General features: G+C 42.1%; 1 long non-coding RNA gene across 1 annotated transcript in view; it reads right to left on the reverse strand.

Moving 5' to 3' along the window:
- Positions 1-5,431: 5,431 nt before the first annotated feature.
- LOC129397194 (uncharacterized) overlaps positions 5,432-14,991 on the reverse strand; it is a 40,571-nt gene continuing 31,011 nt past the window's right edge. Inside the window, exons 2-3 of the long non-coding RNA XR_008624418.1 lie at positions 11,460-11,573; positions 5,432-9,567 (exon numbers count right to left, since the gene is read on the reverse strand). This is a non-coding gene — a long non-coding RNA (uncharacterized LOC129397194). The remainder of the gene's footprint in view (positions 9,568-11,459; positions 11,574-14,991) is intronic.

The following is a 14,991-nucleotide window of genomic DNA, read 5'->3' on the forward strand; positions in this document are numbered from 1 at the left end:
GAGTCTTGCTATGTTGCCCGGACTGATCTCAAACTCCTGGGCTCAAGGCACAATCCTCAAAGTGCTTGCTGGGATTACAGGAGTGAGCCACTGCATGTGGCCTAATTTTGCTCCCTGATTTTTTCACACAGAATTATATCACAAATATTTCTTTATGTTACTAAAATTTCTCAAAAATAATATTTTAGCTATTTTTATTCTACTTAATAGATTTACTTATTTACTTGATCAATCCCCAAAAGTTGACTACATAGGCTCTTTTGAAAATTTTCTGCTATAAAGCTGTGATGTGTATACTGTTCAAGAGAAAAAAGAAAAAACTTCTTATGCTTTTAGTATTCCCTTCGGATGAATCTTAGAAATTGAATTAGTGGATTAACATGTATGCACATTTAGAAGCTGTTTATACATCCTGGAAACTTGTTTTTATAGACTTGACACTGATTTTACACTCACTCCCTACCCCTGGCAGGGTTTAAAGATCCCTTCTTGCTCCCTCTCCTCCAGCCCTGAAACCTTGGGAGGACATATATTCATACTTGGAAATTATAACCAAGAGCCTTGCCTTTTATGAGAGCAGAGATTAGCCCTTCCAGATGCACAGACAATGGCAATGACTGAAAATTCTTAAGTTGCAGCTTCCTACATCCCTGCCAAGGATCCTGTTTTCCCCAGGTGGCCCTGCCCGCAGCTTGCATAACTGATGCTGGATTGTGATGGCCATGCAATGGTTAAGAGTACAGGCTCTCAGCCAGATTGCTTGGATCAAATACCGACAACATCATTTCCTCATCCTGGGACCTCAGGGCATAGGGCATCTTGCACAACCTATGCACTTCAATTTCCTCGTCTGTCAAATGGGGATAATCCTGGTATCTCCCCTATAGAGTTTGTGGTAAGAATTATGAAAGCAAATAAATTGCCTCGTTTAAATATGGAATGATTAGAACAGCTGCATTTTCGTGAGTTCGGTTATTTTGTTGCTCAGTTGATACTCCTGAAAATTGCCACAACAGAATGACTTTCTAATGGCGCACCCTTGTCACAATAGCTGCAGCAGTAGACGAATGTCACAAGCCAAACAAATTCCACAACTGATGAACACAAAAATTGCCTGCTATCAGACAGGCTGTGCAGTCCTGGAAGGAGAGGCAGCTGTGGAAGCTCTGTGGCAAGCCCCGTTCCACTGCTCTTTGTTCCATGAAGCAAGGCTCTGGTTCTAAAATTAAACCCTTCTCCAGTACCCCAAACTGCCATGTGCATTTGAGGGTTTTTCTTCTCCTGATCTCATTACCATGGTTACACCTCGAAGAGTAAAAAATATATGGCTGCAGCTTTTGTGAAATCAGGCCCACTTTCCCTTGATTCTGGCCCCGCTGTTGCAAAGCAGCTGACGGCTGCTCCCCAGAGGAGCATACAGAGATAGCATGTGGAAGACTGCAGACTGGGGAAGGCCTGCCTGCGCCCAGGATGCACATCAGCTTCCTAGCTCAGAGATCTAACTCTGACTGGCAATGAGCCCTCTGATATGACAGTCAGCCACTGGCATGGTCTGACACAGGAGTTATTTGGTAGCATGCGATGGTGGGTCTGCAGCCACGCGTGAAGACGTATCTGTCAGTCAGACCCAGAATGCAAGCCTTGCCCTAGGGTCCAACAAGGACACAGACACACAGAACAAATGCCTGAAGGCAACAGGAAAGACTGGGGCTTGGGAGGCTCTAAAGGAGCACTCGTCCTCCCCTTCCAACTCAATCTCTGAATCACTAAGATACAGAAATAAGAATCAAGCAGATAGAAACCTTTTTATTGATAAGGTGGTTTGAAGAGTTTGACCTAAGTCTACTGAAATGTGGACTCCTGAATACATCACTAGACAGACTGATGCCATCAGTGTAACACTGGAGACCGCAGGCCCCTCCCTGGCTCCACAGAGACTCTTACCAAGAGGCTCCCAGAATCTGTGCTCCCTGCAGGCAGGAAATCCCAGAGAAAGGGTAGAGTTGAGCATGCCTTGCTTTCTTCCAAACTCACCATTAAAAAGAACTTGCTCTTCCAATGGAGTTTATTAAGAGGTCAACAGTTTTACTTTAGCCCAGGGGTCTGCAAACTTTTTCTGTAAAGGATCGGATAGTAAATATTTTAAGTTTTGTGGGCCACATATCATGTGTTGCATAGTCTTGTTTCTTTTCCCCCACAGCCCTTTAAAAATAGTTTGAAAACAACCACACACACACACACAAAAACATTCTTAGCTCATGAGTCATGAGCCAGACCTTGGGCCATTCACTTCTCTCACCTCTTCCTATTCAAATTGGGGTCCCTGAACCCACAGCATCCGCATCACATGACAGGTGATTAGAAATTCAGAGTCCCAGGTTCCATTCCCAACCCACTGAAGCAGACTCTGCATTCAGCTTGATCCCAAGTAAAAATTACTAATCTGGAAAATTTCACGTGAGGAGTTGGGAACCAGTGTTTTTCTCTAATAGCAAAAGCAAAAATAAGACAACAAAAAATTCCATGGAAACTTGTAGGTACTGAATGAAGTTCCCCCTTGGCAAGTTATCCATATTTTTGTCTCAACACATATTCCAAGCTGCCTGAAAATAGACTTTCTCTGTGTGGCTGTCTCTCTCCCTCTCACCAGATACAGAACTCCTGGAGGATATGGAACCTGAACTTGCCTACCTCTGAGTTCTTAGTTTCTTGGACTTCTGTGCACAGGGGAAAGAGCAGCACAGGGACTTTCTGTGTTTGCTTTACTGGGAAAGAAACCCCTCCATGTCATTTGCTATTAATCTTTTGAGGCCTTAGTTACCTTCTCTGTAAAATGAAGCTCTAAATCTCTTTCTTCCAGGAGGTTGAGAGGATCAGACTCTGCACATAAAGGGCTTCTCCCAGTGCCTGGCTGGTAACCAGTACTTAGCAAGCAACAGCCATTACAAGGGCAATAGGTCTTGCTTGCACAAGGATCCCTGAGAAGGTCTGTGGCATTACACTGGGAAGAGGACTCTAACAAAAGGGTCTGCAGAGCCACTGGGGCACAGGGAGTCTCCCCCAATATACACTCAGTCCTGGCACGGGCAGCTGACATCCGCAAAACAACGATCTCAAGTCCTTCTCCAGAGGTAGGAATTTTGGGGGTACAGTTATTCAATTACCAGCATGGCTAAGTCACACAATGGTACCAGAGCCATGTATCATTACTCATATTACAAAAGTAGCAAGACGAAAAAGCACCAAGACTGAGAGGCTCAGCCCTGTGCCTGCTGCGGCGTGACTTGTTGGGAATGAGCACCATCTCCTGGACACAGTTAGAAACACGTCGAAGATTATCAGAGAATCATTTCCCAGACACCTGAGCCAATGTTCATTAAATGACTCAATGACTCTCTCCAAGAGGAAAAAAAGAAAAAAGAAGAAGAAAAGAAACTGACCATCTAACTAAATATGTGTGATTTATTGCTAAGTTGCATGCATTATAGTTTCAGTATATTATTCACTGAATGTAAAATATAGCTATTAATTCAATCAATTCTTCAATAAATATTATGTAGTGAATTGATTGAGTTCCTGGTATGTGCCATGCATTATGTAAGGGCGGTTGAGGGTAATTGGGGCAGGTTGAGAAGATAATGTTTAAATATGACCTGAGGAGGTGAGAGAGTCAAGCACGTGGGTGTTTACAGTTCAGGCCCCTGGTTACAGGACACAGCCAGTGCAAAGGCTCTGAGCAGGGTGTGCCTGCCATGTTTGTGGAGCAGAGGAGACCTCTGTGGCTGCAGTGGAGTAAGCCGCCCCTGAGGGAAGAGAGGAAGTCAGAGAGGACACAGAGGGACAGATCGCATTGGGCCTTAAGGACTTTGACTTTAACTGGGTGAAATAAAGTCATCAGAAGACTTTGAGAAAGGTGTGGCTTAACCCTACTGATGTTTTAAATTTATCCTTTGTGCCTGTGAGAGAAGATGAATACTGTGGGGCAGGGGGCAAGGGCAGAAGCAGAGCCCAGTCAGGAGCTACTGCCTTTATCCAGGTGAGAAATGGGAGGGGCTCAGAGCAAGGGGATGCTTGTGCCATTGCCGATGCAACACCCATTTCATTTTTTTTTTTTACATAGTGGATGAGATAAAAAATATAATTACAAGTTCTAACGTTTGTTTGCACCCTAATGGATCATGAGAGCAGGCTGCACTGGAGATCAAACATCCAGGCATTGGGAAGTATTGCCTTCGATCAAATATTAAACACCTGCGTATCAAATAGTGAGTGCCTGTGTCACTAACCTCTCATACCTTATCATAGGGAAGGCTCCATTTTGGAAATTTCAGCTTTAGAATGGATCCCAAAGACCTGCACTTTACAAGATGCGTAGGCAACTTGAGGACATACATGGGAAAAAAATGTTCAAAGCACAAGAGTACAAGGGAGCTTTCTCTAAGGTCATCCAATTCCCCTGTCCCCAGAGGTGATCAGCTGCAGAGAGCAGAAAGGGGCCCACAGAGCTGCATCTATAGCAGGGCTATGCACACTTTTGCATCTATAGCAGGGCTCATTCTTCCTGCAACACCTGTGATACTGGCAGGTATATGAAGGCAGGTGGGGGAAGCCCATTCTTGACAACTTGTAACACTGATGCAATGATACTATTAATGATCTCACATCCTGTATCTGCATAAGTGGTCCCCAAACCTGGCTGTCCATCAGAATCCCCTGTGGATTCTGGAGGATCTGTGCTATTTAAAATACAGACTTCCTGACCCATCCCTGACAGCTTTGCAGCAGAATCTCCATCAGGCATAGCAGATACTCTGCACTTACTGATTAAACAAAGATTCAAGGTGATTTTGATTCAAGTAGTGCATTTAGAGGCCACGTGGTTGCCTATCATTTTTTTCTTCTCTTTTTTATTCTTCTTTATTCCGTTCTTGTCCTCCTTCCTTCCTCCCCTCCTTCCTTCCTTCTTCCCATTTATCTTTTCTACCAGCAAACACTTCCTAAGCATCTGCTGTGGGCCAGGCCCTGTGCTAGGTTCAGGGAGCACAGAGCTGAAGCTGACATCCTCCCCTGCCATCTAGGAGCACACTGTCTCCTGTGACTGGTCTTGGAGATGGGGATGAGACAGTATCATTGTCATGGGGAGAAGAGGTGCTGGGGAGAGGAAACATGAAGCAAACAGTGCAATTGCTGTTTTCATAAAACAAAATATAGAAAACTAAGCTCGACAGTTTTTCATAATTAAAAAGAAAAAAGAGTCAGTTAGAATTATAGGGTCATGCTTTTTGAAAGGATGAGAAACAATGAACTATGTAACCTATGTCTCCTGTGATTGAAACATTCCTTCACTCACTGCAATGTATGAAAACATTTCTTATATTAAAGGCCCAGATCAAACACGACCTGTGGCCTGAAACCTTCCCAGATATCCCCATCTAGAAACAACCTCTCTCCTTCCGGAGCCCCAGACCTCTCTCTCTCATCCAGTTATGATAGCAGTGCGGGGTATGCCTGTGCCTCCCCTGTCACCCCCAGGGGAGACTCCCTGGAGAAGGAGTTGCCTTGGTCCCAATACTGCACATCCACAACACCTAGCATGCTTGGTATACAGCAGGCCATCAGAGCGGTGGCGATTTGAGCTCCACCTGCTTTCAGAGCTCCACCAACTGCTTATTCAACCAGAAATAAGAATCTGGTTGAATCCAAACACCACCACCAACTTTAGAGTTGGGCTTTTTTCAGCCTATGCCCAGGATACCTTTGGATCCAAAACTCAATCATCCCTCAGTAGAGACTGTAAGTAAAGACTGAAACAGTGACCCTGAACCACAACTAGAATGAAAATTCTTACTGGAAGCCACCTCTGTGTTCCCCAGACATTTTTTCCTTCCAGAATGTAACCCCTTAGGAGCCTGTGCTGTCATTCCTTTCGCGGCCTCTGACAGATACACCTTCAAGGGCAGGGCTGGTCCCTGAGCAGCCTCTTCCCCAGGCTTGACTCAGTGACTTCACAGAGCAGGTTTTCCATATGCAGACCATCTTCATTATTCACAGATTGCATATTTGCAAATTTGTCTACTTGCACAAATTTACTTGTAACCCCCAAAATCCACCCTTGCAGTGATGTTGTGGTCATTCATGGACTAGAAGAGAGTTGAAAAAAAATGTACCCCATTCAATGTGCCTGTTCCCAGCGGAGGTTAAACAAGGCACCCTCCCCTTCTTATTTCAGCTTTCAAACTATAAACAAGTGTCTTTTGTGTGTGCGGTCTATTTAGTGCCTTTTTTTTTTTGTATTTTTGTGCTTTTTGTTGATAATTTTGCTGTTTAAAATGAACTCCAAGCATGGTGCTAAAGTGTCGTTTAGTGTTCCTCAGCGCACGGAGACTGTGATATACCTTTTGGAGAGAATACATGTTACCTAAGCTTCGTGCAGGCATGAGTTACAGTGCTGTTGACTGAGTCCCATGCGAATGAATCAACAACAAGATACATCCAGAAAAAGGAAGAGGAAATTTGCAGATACACATGCGAGGCTGCTCCAGAAGGTGTTGAAGTAGCATGTAGTCCATAGTGCATGATGAAGCTATGGAAAAGACGGGGAAGTGGCTAAATGGATGGATTCATGAGACGACAACTAATTTAAAAATAATTGAAAAGGGGACAGCATTGTTGTGAGACTGAAAGCCAAACAAATTTATGGTCAGATAACCCATGGTCAGGAAAATGTTACACTCTTCTTGGCTGGTGCTGGCTGGCTCACATGATTCAAAAGGCAATGCAGTGTGAAAAATGCTCAGCTTGCAGAGGAGATGCATTTCTGCAGATCAGGAGACTATGGAAGAATTTTAAAAACACCTGCTAAGTATTATACAGGAAAAGGGCTAAGTGGAAGAGCACAATTTTCAGTACTGATGAGACTGGCTTGTTTCACAAGAATAATGTTGACAAATAAACCTATATAAAGCAAATTTCCCCTTGAAGCAATAATTCAGTACCCACAAATGCATGTTTGCAGTATCTTTATAGAGTATGACTATCAAGAATAATGAAAATGAACTATATATTTCTGAGTGCAAACGTGAATAAGTCCATCCATTTCTGGATGCTGTAGTAGATTGATTGGGAAATAGACCCAATTTTCCTCCCTTTCTTTACTTTGTGACTTTACAAGTTCTTCCTTTAAGAGGTAGAGTCTATTTCCCCACTCCTTGAATCTGCACTGGTCTGTGTCTTGCTTTGGGGACAGAATGTTGGAAAAGTGATGTGGTGCCATTTCTGAGGCCAGGCCTTGCAGCTTTCTCTCTCTCTCTCTTCCTTTCTCACCCCTGAGATCTTCATAAAAACACGCCCATGGAACAGAGGCATCCTCAATCAGCCAAAAGCCTGCCTACCACCGGACAAGTGAGTAAGCCTTGGTTCAAACCAGAGCTTGCCAAACAAACTCACCAAGATCAGCAGAACAAAACCACTCTGTTGACCTGTAGACTCATGAGCAATAGTAAATGTGTCTTCTTTTAAGACATTACCTTTAGGGCGCTTTGTTACGCAGTATTAATGTGGTAATAGATAACTGACATAGATGCTGAGAAACTATCTCGAATTTCTTTGATATTTTGTCTCAGATGTAACCTACAATCACATTTTAGGGAGACTAGAGGAAGAGGCAAGATTAGCTTCGATTCTCAAGTATTTTATGATCCTAAGTTTTTGTATGTGTTGGATCTGGTTTTCCGTAATAGTTCCTATTGCTCAGGCCTTTATTGCAGCTAGGATGACAGGGAACACACCTCATGTCAGAAATAGGTCTTGGTGGTGTCATCCTAGTGAATAAGCAATTAACTTACATGTTTCAGAAAAATATCTGTGCACATAGTCCCCCGATAGGCTTATAGTTTAGATAAGTAACACACATTTCTTCAATAGCGAGCACCTGTTCAACAATCCTATGTGTGTGACCCCAGGGCATTTTTATCTCTGACAACGGTAAGCTAAAGGAGTTCAATTTTGTGGTATGAATTTATGTGCCATGAATTTAACTAAGTAATTATTCATGCTTGTTTTTTTTTCTGTCTGAAGCCCTGCAAATGCCCCAGCTTTATGATGTAATTTTAGTGAAATTAGACTTGAACATCTGAAAGTTGTGTAATTAATTATATTCAGCTTCAATAAAGATCACTAATTGATTCAAGCCACCAGCAGGACACCTGGAAGTGTCAGTTACACATTACGAGTGGCCTCATGGGGCCTAAGTGTGATAGCTAATTAGATTTCCACATTTTTAAAAAATTAAATTCTGTTTGGCTAGGGTCAGAGAGTTTACATTTAGTTCACAGTTGAATGTTTAATGCCCAGCTTTAAGTTAATATTCATTAGAAGACTTAGTATTATAGAACTAAAAATAATTAAGAGCTAAAATGTGTTAAGTATATTTCTGAACCTTGGTAATAAGGAAAAACACTAATTGTGTGACCTTTTAATTTCATCTTAGAGCATTTTATAACAAGGCTGCTTAGGGGTCATGTAACTATTTTAGGAACTATAACTTGGTTTGACTCATTCCCTGTTCATAAGTGATAAAGGCTCACACATCTTACCAAGTCGGAGGTTAACTCAGAGAGAATTGATAACATCAGGCTTTGCTATGTGGTTCTGTTGTCATAGACATTTACAGGTGGATGGGCACCAGAGGGTTGGAAAGAAAACATCATAGAGAATGTGGGGCTTTGTAATTGGCACAAAATTTTGAAAGTCAAAATGAAGAAGGAAGAGGCTCCCAAGAGGAGTTACAACATGAGAAATGGCATGGAGGCACGACGTGAGAGATGCACATCAAATCTCCATATGTCTTATTCCTCCATGATTTCAAGCTCATACTAGGAACTGAAATCCATGTTGAATAAATGCTCTCAGTGAAAATCACAGAGAAGAGAAGATGTCCACCTGGGAGGAGTAGCGCAGGCAAAGATCCCCTTACAAAATGCTTTGCCCCAGCCATGGATGGAAGGAGAGACCTAGGACAGAGTATCACAATGTTATGTCAGCATCTTGGTTTCTCATTCAAGAAAATGGGATTTTTTTTCTTACTTCTGTATTATTTCATGACTACAGAAGGATTTACTAGACTTATTTCACAAACTTGCAAAGTAGAAATAATTTGCCTAAAATGAAAAGTAACAAAAGTATTCATTATCTCTTGCTGTATAACAAATTGCCTCAAAATGTAGAGGCTTAAACACACACATTTATTTTCTCATGGATTCTGTGGGTCAGGAATCCCAGCATGATTGAACTGGGTCCTCTGCTTCAGGGTTGCCTGCAAGGCTGCAATCAAATTGTCAGGTGTGGCTCTGGTCTCATCTGAAAGTTCAACTGTGGAGGATCCCATCTATGCTCACTGATGTGGCAGTTGGCAGGACTCAGTTCCCTGTGGCTTTGGGCTGAAGATTTTAGTTCCTTGCTGGCTGTTGGCTGAAGCTTGCCTTCAGTTCTTTGGCAGGTGGAATGCTCCAATATGGTGGTGTTTCATCAAAGAATCCAAGCTAAGAAGGCGCAGCAAGATACAGAGTCCTAGAAAGACAAGGTCAAGGTGATTTGTAACATAATCATGGAATTTGCATCCCATTACATTTGCCTTATTCTGCTTCTTAGAAGCAAATCGCTAGGTTCAGCTTACACTCAAGGGAAAGGAGTCACATGAAGGGTAATGAGTATATGTAACCCTCACAAATACCAACAAGCATGAGCACCATGAGTATGTTTGGGGGCTGTCTGAGGATGTGTCAAACACAGAAACGACCCTAGTGAGATGAATCTCCTCACATTATGCTGATAAAATTATAAGTGCATACGACTCTTTTGGAAAGCTACTTGACAATATGTGCCCAAATAGCAAATGTGAGTATTTTATCATCCAAATATTCTAACACCAGGATTATCTTAACGAAAGAGTCAGACATGCACAGTAAAAATTTAAGGACGGAGATCTTCATTAGGGCCTGATTTGGAGAAATTAAGAAAAGGAAGCCACATAGCTGACTTCTGCTAAGGTAGTAAGTAAGTAAAACAGTGTATTAATTTGGGGATGTTAAATAGTAATTGAAAATGAACTTTATTCACTTGATGATATATCTTAGAGAAGATTACACAGCAGAACATACAAGCCTTCCTCAGTCTTATTAAATACCTCAGTGTTGTTAATATCTATACAGTCAAATGTTAATTTGACTGTTGTTAAGAGTGTTGGGTTAAGTAATTATGTAATATGTATACAGTCCAACTGTTAATTTTGACTGAATAATTTCATTACTTAAGTGTGGGGTTAAGTCATTATGTAATATCTATACAGTCAAATCAATAATTGGAATGTATAGATGTTACGTAATGACTTAACCCAACACTTAAATAATGAAATATTTCTGTCATTCCTAGTCTTCAGCTTTTACAAACATCCCTGTAAGTTTTCTGTGGAGTATAAATCTCTAACTGGGGAAAATATTGGGGCAAAGTTATGTATTTTGAGTAGTATAACCACATTGAGTGTATGATAATATCACACGCATTCACATAGAGTAGGGTGAGGGCATGCATCTAATGTGTGATGGCAAGTTGAGACCGTGTTTCCTTCCCAGCTCACCCAGATTCCTGAAGGAAGACTGAAGGAAAAACAACAATCCCCTTATGCAATGCTTTGCCCCAGCTGTAGGTGGAAGGAGGGACCTGGGACAGGGGATCACAATGTCACGTGAGCAACTTAGTTTCTTATTCAAGAAAATGAAAATATATTTTACTTCTATATTATTTCATGACTACAAAAGGACCTGCTAGGTTTATTAACAAAACTTACAAAGGAGAGAGAATTTATCTAAAATGAAAAGTTAAAAAGCATATTTATTATCCCTTTTTGAAGGGAGGCTATGCTGGAGGATGCAAACGGAACCGAACAGGCAAAAGTCACCCATGGAATGTGGGTGTTTCTGCACACACAAAGGGAAGGGGGCGTGTCGTTGATGCCTAGATTTTTTTGTGAGACACGCCATCTGCTGATGCACAGTGGTGCCATTAATTGTTAAGAAAAGGCTCACAGAAGAAAGATGTAGCCTTCTAGGTAGGAATGGACAACAATGAATCATCCAGATCCCAGTGGTGCCCAAGCAGTGTGGGAGATGGTTGCTTTAGGGTTCTGGAGCCTGCATAGAAGGCAGAAAGAGTAGGTAGGTGTGGGGGACCACTTTGTGAGGTCAGGGGAATGCTGACACTGTGTAACCAGGTGGGAAGCATACTGACAATTCACACCAGTCTCTCCAGGGAATCCTAGATGCCAAGGGAGCTACACAAGCCAGCCCTGAAACAAGTGAACCTGCAAGCCAACCCCCAACTCCACCCCCACCCCAATTCCACATCTACCCACCAGCTGCCTTGGCTCCTCTAACAAACAGGAGAAGACTGCAAATGCCCCTTACCTCCTCCTTTAGCCTGCTGACCAAAGCAAAAGCACAGGGAGGGCCAGGAGAGGGATACAGAGAGCAGGCCTGTCCCTCTACACTCACATGCACTTGTGTTTGCAATCAACAATTCTGGAAGAATAAAAAAGAAACTGGCATTACTGAATGGGCAGGACTCACTGAAATAGGTGGATGGAGAGTTATTTTTTTCTCTCCATTGTTACAAAAGCTTTTCTGGTCACACTCACAGAAAGAAGTGTCCTCAGCTCACTTTTGCACATGAAAGCAATCTCATTTTGATTATTAAAAAGGTCACCCAAAGTATTAATGAAAACCTCAAATTCTTAACCAAGTTCAATATGTCCTTGTGTCTCTGTGCAGGCCTCACCCAGACTTAGAAGCCTTGATTGAGTGAGTAAGGGCTATGATAGGGGTACACGCACACACACACACACACACACACTTATATACACATACATTTATGTGCATGTGTATATGTTTGTATGCCTAAAGGACCATAACAGATGTATGTGGAGATACACAGATACAGATATAGATGCATGTATGTGGATTTTTGTTTAGTTTTATTTACTTTTCCAGACTTCCACCTCTCACAGGCTGCTATTTCAGGCCCCACTAGGGTTGGAAGCCCTGGAGAGGAGCGAGGAGGCAGGAAAGGTCTTACCAGGCTGTGACCTGGCACTGAGCTATCTAGCCTTGGCAAACATCTCTCCCTCTTTGGTGGATGTTTGTGGGTTTCTCAGAGAGTCTTTTACTAAGGACCTCTACTTATATCTCTCTTGACATGACAGAGGCCTCTATTCCCTAGGCATTGCACAACCCGCCACTGTGCTGGATCCCACTGAGGCAGAATAGGGTGTGGAGGCCGGGAACCTAAGGGCACGCTGACTTCCTGTAACTCAATCAAAACGAAAACCCCAACTCTCCATACCTAAGTAACAAAAGACTGGAGGCTACTCCCTTTGCACCTCCCCCACCCCCTTTTTCTGATTGGAAAAAGGGGGTTGCTGTCTGCAACCAATCAGACATTTGCATTGGAGGGTAACTTTGTAATTTCAGCCTCTGATTAGTTACTTTCCACAACCAACTATTTCCACAACTGACCGGTTGCAGAAAGCAATCAATCAGACTGATTGTGGGCCACTACTTCATTTACATAGGATGTATACCAAGTAACCAATGGGAAACCTCTATAGCATATTTAAACCCCCAAAATTCTGTAAAGGGTCTCTTGAGCCCCTGTGCTCGGGCCAGCTCCTATCCTGTGGAGTGTGCTTTCGTTTTCTATAAAGTTCTGCTTTTGTTACTTCATTCTTCCCTTGCTTTGTTTGTGTGTATTGTGCAATTCCTTGTTCAAAATGCCAAGAATGTGGACACCTTCTACTGGTAACACCACCACCCCTACCTCCTCCACCAGACAGTCTCCCTGCACATAGCTCTTCCAAGGGACTCCAGCTTCTCCATCCCATGAGTCCACTGGTCCTTGGAAAGGTCTCTCATCTGTGCCCCAGCAGGTGGGAGAGCAGTTTGCTCCCTGGACAGCCCTGGCTTTCTCGCTCCTCCTGCTTCAGGCACAGACTGTAACCTTTGTTCTTACGTTTCTCAGGCATGTTTCAGACCATAGTCCCCTCTGTCCTTCAAACTTCAGGGAATGCAAATAAAGCTCTTCAAGTAGCCCTGAAGCCAAAGCCTCTCACTTAAGGTGAGAGACAATCACTTCTTTGCCTCTTGTTGGGACAAGCAGGGAGGTTGATATTGACAACATTCTGACCCCTCTCTTCAACTCCCAGCTTGCCCAACTCAACTCTTCCAGGCTGGAGGCTGGGGTTGGTCTGTCTTGGCAGAATCAGTTTCGCAATCTATTTGCATGCCCTGCACAGGAGAGTTCACACCTGGCTTTAGGCGGGAGGCGCTCTGCTGCTACGGTACTGCTCTCAGCTTAGGGCCTGTGCTAAAATGGACAAAACCCCTATTTTAGCATCCTATTCGCCATTAGTACCTTATTCACAATAACTTTCAAGGAAGACTGGGGGTCTAGACTGAGAGTGAAATATACTTTACACTGTATTATGTGCTATTAGATTTTTTTAAAATCCATTTATCTTTCAATAAAACAAAGAAGAAAAATTAGTTTCATAAAGAATAAACTTTATTTAACAAGGGAAAATGCTTTGGATACAACTGTACTTTCTAAACTTTATTTTAAAACAGAAAAATTTTGAAAAAGTAAATGTAAAAACATTTTAATATACATACAACTATTTGCTAGGTAAAAACAAATACATAAAATACTATAAAGAAACGATCTACAATGTTCAGGTTATGATTTTTTAACCCACTATTTTGTGGAGATAGGTTTCATAATGTAGATAGTTTATTTTCTCATGTTTTTACTTATAGAAATTTCTAAATTTTATGTAATTTTATTTTCTTATAACTAGAAAATCCAGGTTACAAAATACCCATGGCCTGAAATAGATCCCAGTCTACTATTATAACTCAAGGGACAAATCAGAATCTTTAGGGCAGAGTCAGTCACCCAAGATGAACTTCATTCTGAAACGATTATGTGTAACACGATGGTACCCTCTCTCACTGGGCCTGGAGGCAGATGTCTGCTCCTCTCTGCCCTGCCAGAGCTTTGGTGAATCTATCTATCTTATCTAGCTTTGGGGCATCTATCTAAATCCCCTTGGGTCCTGCATGGCTGCCCTAGGCACAAATCATGAATAAAGTAACATCTCATTCAGTGCCCACCCTTTCAGTCTGGGAACTTGGTCACATGGTGAAAAGCAGGGCTTTGGTAAAATTTCATCTAAACTGTGCTTGCCAAACCATTGAGTAGGAAAAATTATACCAAAACTGGTCTGGGAAGGAAATTTTTTTATTGTTGCATAATATTTGCATGTATTGATGGGGCATATATGATATTTTGTTACATGCATAGAATGTGTGATGATTAAGTTGGGGTGTCATCTTGAGTGTTTATCATTTCTATGTGTTGGAAACTTTTCCAGTCCTCTCTTCTAGCTACTTTGAAATATACAATATCATGTTAACGATCATCACCCTACTGTGCTATCTATCATTCGAACTAACTCCTTCCATCTAACTACGTCTGTACCCACTAACCAGCCTTTCTTCATCTTCCTCCCCAACCCAAACTTCCTTCCGAGCCTCTGGTACCTATTATTCTATTCTTTACCTCTGTGAGGCCCAATTTTTTAGTTCTCATATCTGAGTGAGAACGGGTGATATTTGTCTTTCTGTGCCTGGCTTCTTTTACTTAACATAATACCCTATGGTTCTATCCATGTTGCTGCAAATGACATTTCATTCTTCTTTATGGCCAGAAAATATTCCAGTGTGTGTGTGTGTGTGTGCACGTGTGTGTGTATGTATACACATATATATACACACACACACATATACACTGTGAAGATGTGATTATATATGTATATACACACATATACATATATATATATCACATTTTTCTTTATCTACCATCTGTTGATGGACGTGTAGGTTG

This window comes from Pan paniscus, chromosome 12 (assembly GCF_029289425.2).
Source record: "Pan paniscus chromosome 12, NHGRI_mPanPan1-v2.0_pri, whole genome shotgun sequence".
Classification (NCBI taxonomy): Eukaryota; Metazoa; Chordata; class Mammalia; order Primates; family Hominidae; genus Pan; species Pan paniscus.